We start from the raw sequence: 12,425 nt of genomic DNA, 5'->3' as shown, positions 1-12,425 counted from the left end.
AAGGCAACACATGCTGTAAGTGGCTATATTAGCCTACTATCAAAATTATAAGTAGGCTACAAATACATAATGAGCATTCATGATTAAATGTTTATTTTCCCTGCAGCGCATCCTGGAGAGAATGACGCACCACGTGACTACTCTGCTGTACGATGGTGCTTTAAGTTGAACTTCCATTATAATATGAATGTATTATGTTTCGTTGCATTGATGAAATTATAGAAATACAATAAAGAAATCAGATTTTTTATGTCATTTTTATTTTAGGATTCGAAAAAACAACAAAATGTGCAACGTGCATAATAGGCCTCCTGTAATTTCAGACCTCCCCGTGGAAATAAAATGCAGTCCTTTTCAATCCTCAATAATACAATCAATCAATCAATCAATCAATGTTTATTTATATAGCCCAATATCACAAATGTTACATTTGTCTCAGTGGACTTCACAGTTTGTACAGAATATCAGTATGACAATACGACACCCTCTGTCCTTAGACCCTCACATCGTACAAGGAAAAACTTCCAGAGAAAACCCCACAGTTTAAAGGGAAAAATGGGAGAAACCTCAGGGAGAGCAACAGAGGAGGGATCCCTCTCCCAGGACGGACAGACGTGCAATAGATGCCGTGTGTAAATTGAAAAGATAATACATTTGCAACATAGGTAGTCCAAATGTTTTGAAATGCATGTGTGTATAATAAGAAGATGAATCCACGAGGATATCCATCCAGGACTTATGATCCAGGACCGCAGCCACGTCTCAAGATCCAGGACTCGCAATCCATGACACAGGACCGCAGGATCATCCATGACTCCGGATCCCGGCGTATATAGACACCAAAAAGAAAGACATTTGGGGAAGCTGGGTTAATCGGAACATGAGAGTACACAGGTATAGACAGAGAGAAGGAAGAAGTAAGATGTCCCCCGACAAACTAAGCCTATATCAGCAAAACTAGGGGCTGAATCTAATCAGCCCTAACTATAAGCTTTATCAAAAAGGAAAGTCTTAAGCGCACTCTTAAAAACGGATAGGGTGTCTGCCGTCCGAACACAAACTGGAAGCTGATTCCACAAAAGTGGAGCTTGATAAGAAAAGGCTCTGGCTCCCATTGTACTTTTAGAGACTCTAGGAACAACCAACAACCCTGCATTCTTGGAACGCAATGCCCTAGTAGGACAGTAGGGTATAATGAGTTCTTTAAGGTAAGATGGCGCCTGCCCATTAAGGGCTTTGTAGGCGAGAAGAAGAATTTTAAATTCTATCCTGTGTTCTATAGGGAGCCAGTGTAAGGCAGCCAGAACAGGAGTAATGTGGTCCCTTTTCCTAACTCTGGTTAGTACACGAGCTGCAGCATTTTGAATCAGCTGAAGCGACTTGACTGACTTCTTGGTACACCCTGATAATAAGGAGTTACAATAATCCAGCCTTGAAGTAACAAATGCATGGACTAGTTTCTCTGCATCGTTTTGAGGCAAGATATGCCTGATTTTTGCAATGTTACGTAGATGGAAGTAGGCGGTCCTTGAAATTGATTTTATGTGGGCGTTAAAGGATAAATCCTGATCAAATATAACACCAAGATTCCTTACAGTCTCACTGGAGGCCAAATTAATGCCATCCATAGTTAATATATCTTTAGATAATTTGTTTCGTAGATTCTTCGGGCCAAGTACAATAACTTCAGTTTTGGTCGTGTTTAACATCAAAAAATTTAAGGTCATCCACGTTTTTAAGTCCTTGAGGCAGTCTTGAATTTTATTTAGATGATTAATTTCATCAGGCTTGATTGATAAATATAGTTGAGTATCATCCGCATAACAATGAAAGTTTACAGAATGATTCCTTATAATATTGCCTAATGGAAGCATATATAGGGTGAACAAAATAGGTCCAAGCACTGAGCCCTGTGGCACTCCATGGCTAACTTTGGTTTGCATGGAAGATTCATCGTTGACACGTACAAACTGAGAGCGTTCAGATAGATAAGACCTAAACCAGCCTAAAGCAGTTCCCTGTATGCCAACTAAGTGCTCTAGTCTTTGCAATAGGATATCATGGTCGATAGTATCAAATGCAGCACTAAGATCGAGTAAGACAAGAATAGAGACAAGTCCCTTGTCAGAGGCTATTAGAATGTCATTTGTGACTTTAACCAGAGCTGTCTCTGTGCTATGTTGTGTTCTAAAGCCAGACTGAAAATCTTCAAATAAATCATAGTTTCTTAAGTAATCACACAGCTGTTTTGCGACTGCTTTCTCAAGAATTTTTGAGAGGAACGGAAGATTAGAAATAGGTCTATAGTTGGCTAAAACCTCTGGATCGAGGTTGTGCTTTTTAAGAAGCGGTTTTATCACTGCTACTTTGAATGATTTTGGAACATAGCCTGATAATAAAGACATATTCATAATATTTAATAAAGAAGTGCTAATTAATGGAAAAACTTATTTTAACAGCTTAGTTGGAATCGGGTCTAAGATACACGTTGATGGTTTAGAAGAGAGAATCATTGAATTTAATTGTTCAAGGTTTATGGCTGAAAAGCATTCTAGTTTACTATCTAGTGTAATATTATTAGAACTTACGTTTCCGGGAGCTGTTGATAACACTATACTGGTCAAAGGCAAGAGGTCATTGATTTTGTTTCTAAGAGTAACAATTTTATCGTTAAAAAAGCACATAAAATCATTACTACTGAGTGCTATGGGAATAGAAGGCTCAGTCGAGCTGTGGCTCTCTGTCAGCCTGGCTACAGTGCTGAAAAGAAATCTTGTATTATTCTTATTCTCATCTATTAATGAAGAGTAGTATGCTGCTCTCGCTTTACGCAGTGCTTTCTTATATTCATTGAGAGTAATATGCCAAATTAAACGAGATTCTTCAAGTTTAGTGGAACGCCATATCCTTTCAAGTTGTCTCGACTTTTGCTTTATTTTGCGGGTTTCGGCATTATGCCATGGAGCTAATCTATGTTGTTTTATTTTCTTCTTTTTCAAAGGAGCAACAGAGTCTAATTTTATTCGCAGCGCATCTGTAGCACTATCAACAACATGATCAATTTGGGGGGGTGTACATTTTGTATAAGTTTCCTCCCCTACATGCAGACATGCTATCGAGTTAAGTATTGGTGGAATCTCTTCCTTAAATTTGGCTATAGCACTAACAGATAGGTTTCTGCTGCAGGAGCTTTTGGCTAATGCTTTGTAGTCTAGTAACAGTACTTCAAAAGTTACTAAGAAATGGTCGGATAAAGCAGGATTATGCGGTTCGACTAATAGTTGCTCAATTTCAATACCATAAGTCAGAACAAGGTCAAGAGTGTGATTATAGCAGTGGGTTGGTTTATTTACACTCTGACAGAAACCAACAGAATCTAATATAGAATTAAATGCAACAGTAAGGCTATTTTTATCATCGTCAACATGAATATTAAAGTCACCTACGATAATTACTTTATCTGTTTTAAGTACCAAAGCTGATAAAAACTCAGAGAATTCTGATAAGAATTCTGAATAAGGACCTGGTGCACGGTACACTGTAACAAATAAGATTGGCTGCAAAGTTTTCCAGGTCGGATGCGTAAGACTGAAAATGAGGCTTTCAAAGGAGGTATAATTTAATTTTTGTTTAGTATTGATAAGTAAACTTGAGTCAAAGATTGCTGCAACTCCACCTCCTCGGCCCGTGCCTCGGGCAATATGAGTATTGATATGGCTGGGTGGAGTGGCCTCATTTATGCTGACATATTCTTCATGTCTCAACCAAGTTTCAGTGAGACAGCATATATCAATATTATAATCTGATATTAAATCATTTACCAGTATTGCTTTAGATGCTAGAGATCTTATGTTTAAGAGACCACATTTAATCTTCCTGTTTTGTTGCACTGTAGTAGTTGTTACATTTACTTTTATTAGGTTATTATGTATAAAAACCTCTATTAGGTTTTACCTTAAATTGTCCTTGGGCAGACACACACACCGTTAATATTGGGTATTTTATTGGGGTCGGGATTCCTATGGATGACTGCCTAGGAGAGAGCGCAGAGAAGCGTGTAAGACTGCGACTCTGCCTCCTGGTCTCAACTCCAGTTTGTCATGGATTAAGTCCACAGAGCCCTGAAATGTTTGCCGAAATGAGATTTGCACCTTCCAAAGTAGGATGAATGCCGTCTCTCTTAATCAGACCAGGTTTTCCCCAGAAGGCTGTCCAATTATTCACGAAGCCCACATTGTTTGCTGGGCACCACCAAGACAACCAGCGCTGAAATGATGACATGCGGCTATACATGTCATCATTGATCAGATTGGGGAGGGGACCAGAGAAGATTACGGTGTCCGACATTGTTTTAGCATAACTACACACCGACGCCACATTAAGTTTGGTGCATTCTGATTGGCGTAAACGAACATCATTACCACCGACGTGAATAACAATCCTACTGTATTTACGTTTATTTTTAGCCAGCAGTTTAAGATGCGCCTCAACGTCGCCCGCTCTGGCCCCCGGAATGCATGTGACTGTGGAGGCATCGGTCTCTAAATTCACGTGTCTCATAATAGAGCTACCAATAACCAGAGTTGGCTTCTCAGCGGGTGTCTCGCTGAGTGGGGAATATCTGTTAGATACGTGAACGGGTTGGTGGGGACCTGCGGGTTTCGCGTTATGCCCCTTCTGAACAGTCACCCATTCTCCCTGCTGCTCGGGAGTTGCCGGGGGACGGCTAAGAGGAGCTACCTTTTGCCGGTCCGCACCGGCTAACATGGGCTTTACTGTAGCTGAGTTATTTTCTAAGATGCGGAGCCGGGCTTCTATGGCTATGATTCCCGCCTCCAACCTAACAACTATACTACATTTAACACATGTATCGGTACCAGTAAAGGAGGTAGGGGAGTAACCAAACATGAGACAGTTAGAGCAGGAAATAGCACCCGAGGGTGGGGAAAGAGCCATGGCTAGCTATCAAGCTAAAGTAGCTACCGTTAGCAAACCCGAAAAGAGTGTAGGCAACTGTGGAGTTACAGTCGCTAAGAGAAGGAGAGTTTGTGAGTGCTTAAGCTGTAGTAACGTGTGATTACAACGTCAGGCAGTTGCCGTGATCAAGAGTTTTAAAACGATCGATTAAGTTAAGATAACAAGCTATCAGCAACAGAACAGGCACACGGGATACCCGGAGATGACAACAACAACCGGAAGTTACAACATGCTTACCGCAATAGTGGTCCGTGTAGAAACATGCAGTACAATACAATACAATACTCTTCTCTTTTCCCCCTTATCTGGGCAACAGACAGAGTGCAATAAAACAGCAGCCTTTTGAAAAGGTAAAGTATATACAATTAAAATAATACAGTTTAAGTTCGATTTCTGTGCATTATCCTCTTCTCTTTAGTTTTCTGCAAATGTGCAAGGGTAAAATGCAGCAGCACCCTCTTCTCTTTTGACACGCACAATACAATGCAGCCATCCTCGGACCTGAGCAACAAAACACAATAATATCCCTGTGTCATTCCAAATATATACTGACAAAAATCAGAAATCACTTTATAAAACAGCCACTTTGTTACTAAATATGTGCCTATGACAGGATTGTGTTCTTACCCGTTTAATGTGACTTCTGTTTTCGGACATCACTGTTTCACTTGTTTTTGAAGTCTGAAAAAAGGGGCTCTGATATTTTAATGAATGAATCCTTCATGTAGTCACCATCTGTGAACGGTTTTCCACGCTTTATTATCTCCCGGGTTGCAACAAAACTAGCAGCAGTAGTGGAGTTTGGAGATGCAATCCACTTCTTAAATCTATCTTTGCGCTCCTCTAATTTCTCCAGAAGTAATGCAATCGCACTTTTTCTCTCACTCCCAACTGGGTACTCGGCTGCAAATGTAGCATGCCTTCCATGGAAATGTCTTTCCACGTTACTCTTTTTGTTATTTGACAATTTCTCATTACAAAGCAAACATACAGGCAATCCTTCCGCATTGGCAATGAAAGCAAATGATTCGGTCCAAGAACTGTTGAATCCTCTGTTCTCCTCAGCTATCTTTCTCTTGTTCCCTTTGGGATCCATGGCCCATGACACACCCGCCGGTTTGTTAGCAACAGTTAGCACCTCGGAGTTACGCGGTTAAATTACGCGGTTAAAACAATCCAGTCTAGCCCTGACCCTGGCACTACGCCGAGCTGAAACGTGTGTCGCAGGCTATGACGTAAATCTTCGTTGACAGAAATGTTAAATTAAATTAAATTAAATATTTATTATACACATTTTTACAGCATTGGATAATAAATTATATTAAAACAAAAAATATATTCACACCATCTTTTTCCATTTTCATATTTTTGAAAAAGCTCCAGGGAGCCACTAGGGCGGCTCTAGAGCCGCGGGTTGCCGACCCCTGCCCTAGGAGGAGTTCGCAAGAATGTGCTGAAAATAGCTGAAAAACGCACATCTGGCTCTAATGAGCGAAGGAAAGAGAGCCAGCAAAAACACATCCGCGTTTCAATATCCTCCTATAGCTCCTCCTTGTATGCCGGTTGGCGCTGTAGGGGGTCCTCCCTCCTCCGATCATCAATGTTCGTTGCTGCGCATAACAAGAGGATTCAGACATTGTACATGCAATATATAACTAAACACGCCTTTTCTCCTCCTAATCTCTTTCATGACTTTTCATTTAATACATTTTAAACGCTGTAATCAATACTTCACAGCATTTTGGTTTCCGGTAGTTCCGGATGTTGTCACATGCTACCCACGTCTGTAAACAATGACGTATTCAAATAATCTGTACCTTCATTTAATATTCAGCAATAATAATATCTCGACGTCTGTAGTAGAGATGGCAAATCCGGATCCTTTTATGGACTTGGAGTCTTATGAGTCAGTCATTGAAGAGATCCGGATCATACGAGTCATTTGAGTCATATGAGTCAGCATCACCAAGACAGTAGAAATCCTACCGGTGAAACCGAAAAGTTGTTGCATTTCACGAGCAAATTAAACTGACGTTATATTAACCTCCGCACAGTGCCTTTTGCTTTAATACAAAATGTTGATGACAAAAAAAAAGGGTTATTTTGTGATTTGGCTAATCTGAGTCTGCTGTTGACTCGTGCATGACGACGAGTCTGCTAGATCTCTGGATCTGCTGCCATACGGTTACGGCTCTGAGTCCGCACAAGTCTGCTATGTTTTGCACAGTGAGTCAGGATTTGCGGCTCCCGCGGCTCTGAGTCCCCACGAGTCTGCAGGAAGTTTCACTGATCCGCGTCCCCTCCCTTGAGCCAAACGATAACTTCTGGAAGCTATCCTACTTGCTAAAGGGTAGGCCGATGGACTGGGGTTACGTTGTAATGTTATTTTACATGTTATAAAGAGAGTAGCGAGTGACGCAATTGATAGTTTTAATTTGTAAGTCACACCAGGTGTAGGACTCAAAGGACTCTGGTTAATGGAGAGGGGAGACTTGTCACGATCAGCTCATTTCTAGGATCCGGGTTAATGATCCGGGTTAATGATCCAGATGAATCAGGACTCGCCCATCTCTAGTCTATAGTTGTAGTGTTAAATCAGTAGGTTTCGGTGTGCATCACTCCATGTCATTTCGCTACTAAATTCACCTCTATAGCAAATGGTATATTAGCCACATGCTAAATGCTAACCGGAGATGAAGGATTTTCAGAATAAAAGCTTAACAACTGGTTGTGCACAAGAATGTGTGTTTTTTTCAGTATAAAACAGCATTTAAACTGACGGTATGTTTAAGGTCAGTGTATATTTTGGTCATTGGATTTTCTTTTCACAAATGGATATCCAAAAACAAAAAACGACTGGATATTTGATTTTCGCTTTCAAATTGAAAAACCAAAATTGAAATACAAGACGTTTTTCTTTATCATGGTCAAAAATGGATTTACTAAACTTAAAAAAACGGGTTGATTTTCATTTTCTACTTCTCAAAACAAAAAATAAAATCACTTGAAAACAGAAACAAAAAAACCCCAGTTTTTTCATATTCTGCTACCGGAAGTTGTCTTTCAAAATAAGAGCGCAGATGAGGAAGGTCAATCCGTGTATACGTCCATTTGTTTTCACAACGAAAGCAGCCAAGACACATATCGAGCCCAGAAAATGAATGTTATTAAGGGCTGTAAATATAATAGGCCTATGTCTAAAATGGACAACATTGTTAGGAGATTTCAACTATCTTCTCTCGAGTTTGTTATTATTTTGTCTGCCATTAGTTCTTCGTGAGATCGATTCTGTTGGACTCAGTAGGCTAGTAGTGAAACTACTCCCACAACAAGTACTATGAAGTACTTACTGTATACCTTTTGAGTAATCCTCTGTCAATGTCCCCTCCTGAGATCAAGAATGCATGTTTCTCATTCTCTGCTATTTTGAATCAGCGTTGAAAAACCTTTCTTCATGAGACTGATATCGTTGGAGAGAGTATTTTAAGAGGATATGGTAGACATGATATCAGCAATACGTCCAGTCAGTAGGCTACTCCAGCAGCATTTTTACCCCTTGGAAAGTCTTGCCCGCTATTTAAATTGACTTTGATTGAAGTTAATAACAATATTGATATTATATATATATATATATATATATATATATATATATATATATATATATATATATATATATATATATAGCATGTTTGATGCAGTCTTTCTGAACACTTTTAAAATAAAAGACTGCAAATTAAGAATATTTGTAATGTTCTGCACAGATAGTGCCTTAACTTGAATTTGAAAACACGTGGCAGCTTTATTAATACAGCAGATTAAAAGATTTGTGGAAGGATAAATTCTTCATGGGCTTCAATGGCTCTCTAGATAAAGGGCGTTTTATGGTTGCTTGTATTATCCTCAGATAGTGGTTTGTTTAAATAACTATGACATTTTAAGAAATATTGCAAAAAAGGACTTCAAAAAAGGCATATATAACCTGGCCGGCTTAGCCAGTGTGTATTTTTTCAAGCACCACTAGATTCATAGTTTATAAAGTACAATTCTGGGCCATTGATTGTGTCATTTCTCCAAACACATACAGTAAAAATACCTGTTTTGAAGCCTTCAAATGGCTCAGGAAAAGGACTTTACATTGTATGATACTAAAAGACAGGGCTATTCAGTTAAGAGAAGAGAAAAAGGAAAGCAAATTGTTATAATGGGTGATGTAACATTAATGACAGACATAATATGAGGTCCTTGGCACTCTAGAGGGCTCATTTTGTGATCATGGGGATTCACCCTTACAGCATCAGGACAATATCATATGGAGTCAGAAACTGGAAGTGTGTTGGAGGCGTTGACTGGGACTGATGGAAGGATGAGGCTGATGAGACTGAAGAATCTGTGAGGTACGAACTAGCGGCAGAGGAATAATTATATATTAAAAGACAGGAGCATCATAAGAGGGTAACCATGTGACAGTGTGTCACTTTGTTAAAGGGTATTTGTGACCAGCTATCCAGGCCAGACTCAAGACTTTCCAAGGTGTAAAAATGCTGCTGATGGAGTATTGACTGGAAGTATTGCTGATATCATGTATACCATATCCTCTTAAAATACTCTGTCCAACAATATCATTCTCATGAAGAAAGGTGTTTTAACGCTGATTAAAACACACACACACACACACACACACACACACACACACACGCACACGCACACGCACACGCACACGCACACACACACACAGACACACACAAAGACACACACACAAAGAAAACCTTTTGAATTCATATAGAGTTGTTTTTTCTATTTCTTCTGAATTGTAGAAATCCTTGATGTTGCAATACCCTCGTAGCAAATTGTTGCCCTGAGGCAACAAACCAACCCCTGGTTGAGGGGTGAGGGGGGGTCACATTTTATAATTGATATAATATCAGGGACCCCTAAGCTCCTAAAACACATGGTGAAACATTTTTTTCCTCCCAAAATAAAAAAGTCATGCCATAGAGCAGGGATATTCAACTGGCGGCCCGCGGGCCAAATCCGGCCCGCGGGGAGCTCTCTCGTGGCCCCTGGAACGCACTCCATATTCCAATATAAAAAAAAAATTCTAATTACAGAATTTATTTTTATAATCATTTAAATAAATGTAAATATATGTTCGCTATTATGTTATCCGAATTAAATGAGTCCAAATTATTTCTCCTTCAATAGCTCTTAAAAGGCAATCTTGCATTGGACTGATCAGCGTGTAATTATCGCGATATCGTGTCAATCTCGTTACTGATCCAAAATGAGCGGAGAGAAACGGCGGAAAATTGACGGTGAAAACCGACACTTCAACCCCAAATGGAGTGATGATTTTGTATTTATTTTACCATCGCACGCCAATCCTAGACCTTTATGTTTAATATGTCAAATAACTGTTTCAGTCTGCAAGGTTGCTAATGTGAGGCGCCACTATGAGACCAAGCATGCTGCTAACTTCAATGCTGCTTACCCGCCTGGTAGCACAGCTAGACGTGGTAAAATAGAAATACTTAAATCTTCTTACACTGCATCAACCAGTTAGGGTTAGTGCATTTCGGGTGAACCTGGACCTCTTTCTACCTGACGTAATGGGGAGGAAGATCCACTTCCCAACACTACGCAACGTCCCCGTGAGCAGCGCAGCAATGGCTGGAATGAAGGGACTTTTGAAAAGCTTGGCTGAAAACTTCACAGAGCGATTCAACGACTTCAAGATTCCAAAACAGGTTCTTTTATTTGTGCGCAATCCATTTGCGGTCGATGTTTCTGTCCAGCCGAGGCGAAAGCCGTGATGCCCGGTATTGACGAGGCTGCATTCCAGCTGGAGTTGGTGCAAATTCAGAGCTCTGATGTGCTGAAAGCAAAATTCGGAGAAGAGGGACTGTGCGATTTTTGGGCTCATTCTACTCATCAGTTTCATCACTGCCGGAGACTGGCTATCTACCTGTTAACCATGTTTGGATCTACTTACATATGCGAGTCCGGATTTTCCACAATGAACTTGATAAAGAATCAACATCGCAATCGACTCACGGATGAACATCTCAACCAGTGCATGCAGCTTGCTCTGACCTCGCACCGACCTGAATTCAGCAAACTGGCTATGGCTCGGAAATGCAACTTCTCACACTGATTTGTCAGGTAGCTTCTATTTTCATTTATTTTGTAATGATGGGACGCTGCCTATGCTTGCATCTTTGTTAATCTCGGACTTCTAGGCCTCCTCTGCCTCTTACTGATCGCATTTGCTATCCTAGGCCTAGCATTGTTTTCTGGTATTTGTTGCCTCCCAGCATTTTGGTGTTATAATACACAAATCTATATGGATTCATTAGAATAAAGTAGCTGTGGTATGGGGGGGCGGGCGTGGTTTAGCGGCAGGTTGTAAAGCAGGGGGCGGAGCGGCTAATTGCCTGGGATTGACGTAGCTGTCAAGTGGATTAGAATGATAGGAATGCGGTGGTATTTAACCACGTGTGTTTTTGTTCTCTCAGTAGGAGACTGGCGGACAGACGGAAAGACGAACGTTACGCCAGGACGAGAATCCAGACCCCTGCCAGTTATCATTTGCCCGTTGAGGGATTGTTCTGTTTTAGCCACCTCGGGAACCTTGTGTGAAATAAATATCCGTTTACCCGACTGCGTCTCGCTCTCCCTCCTTATATTCCGCAGCAGACCACAAATCTGCCACAGTAGCCTATATTACTATTTTGGTTGCCTATTTTACTACTACTACAATAATAATAACAATATCAATAATAATAATAATAATAATTTATTATTGCATGGTTGGTTGTACAATAACAATGGCATTTGTTCATTTTCATTGTCAGTCTTGTGGCCCTCGCCTTCAAGACATTTTACAATTGTGGCCCCCTTCCTAATCTAGTTGAATACCCCTGCCATAGAGGGTTAAGGCACTATCTGTACAGAACATTACAAATATTCTTAATTTGCAGTATTTTATTTTAAAAGTGTTCAGAAAGACTGCATCAAATATGCTATATCTATATAATATCAATATTGTTATTAACTTTAATCAAAGTCAATTTAAATAGCGGGCACGAATTTCCAAGGGGTAAAAATGCTGCTGCTGGAGTAGCCTATACTGACTGGAAGTATTGCTGATATCATGTCTACCATATCCTCTTAAAATACTCTGTCCAACGATATCAGTCTCATGAAGAAAGGTGTTTCAACGCTGATTCAAAATAGCAGAGAAACATGCATTCTTGATCTCAGGAGGGGGGGCATTGACAGAGGATTACTCAAAAAGTACACAGTAAGCACTTCATAGTACTTGTTGTGGGAGTAGTTTCACTACTAGCCTACTGAGTCCAACAGAATCGATCTCACGAAGAACTATTGGCAGACAAAATAATAACAAACTCGAGAGACGGCTGAGTTGACCGCAGTGCAGAATCGCTGTA

The sequence above is a fragment of the Notothenia rossii genome (genome assembly GCF_949606895.1).
Source record: "Notothenia rossii genome assembly, contig: scaffold_225, whole genome shotgun sequence".
NCBI classification, from domain to species: Eukaryota; Metazoa; Chordata; class Actinopteri; order Perciformes; family Nototheniidae; genus Notothenia; species Notothenia rossii.
The sequence above is the reverse complement of the archived record's forward strand: the minus strand, read 5'-3'. Positions refer to the sequence as shown.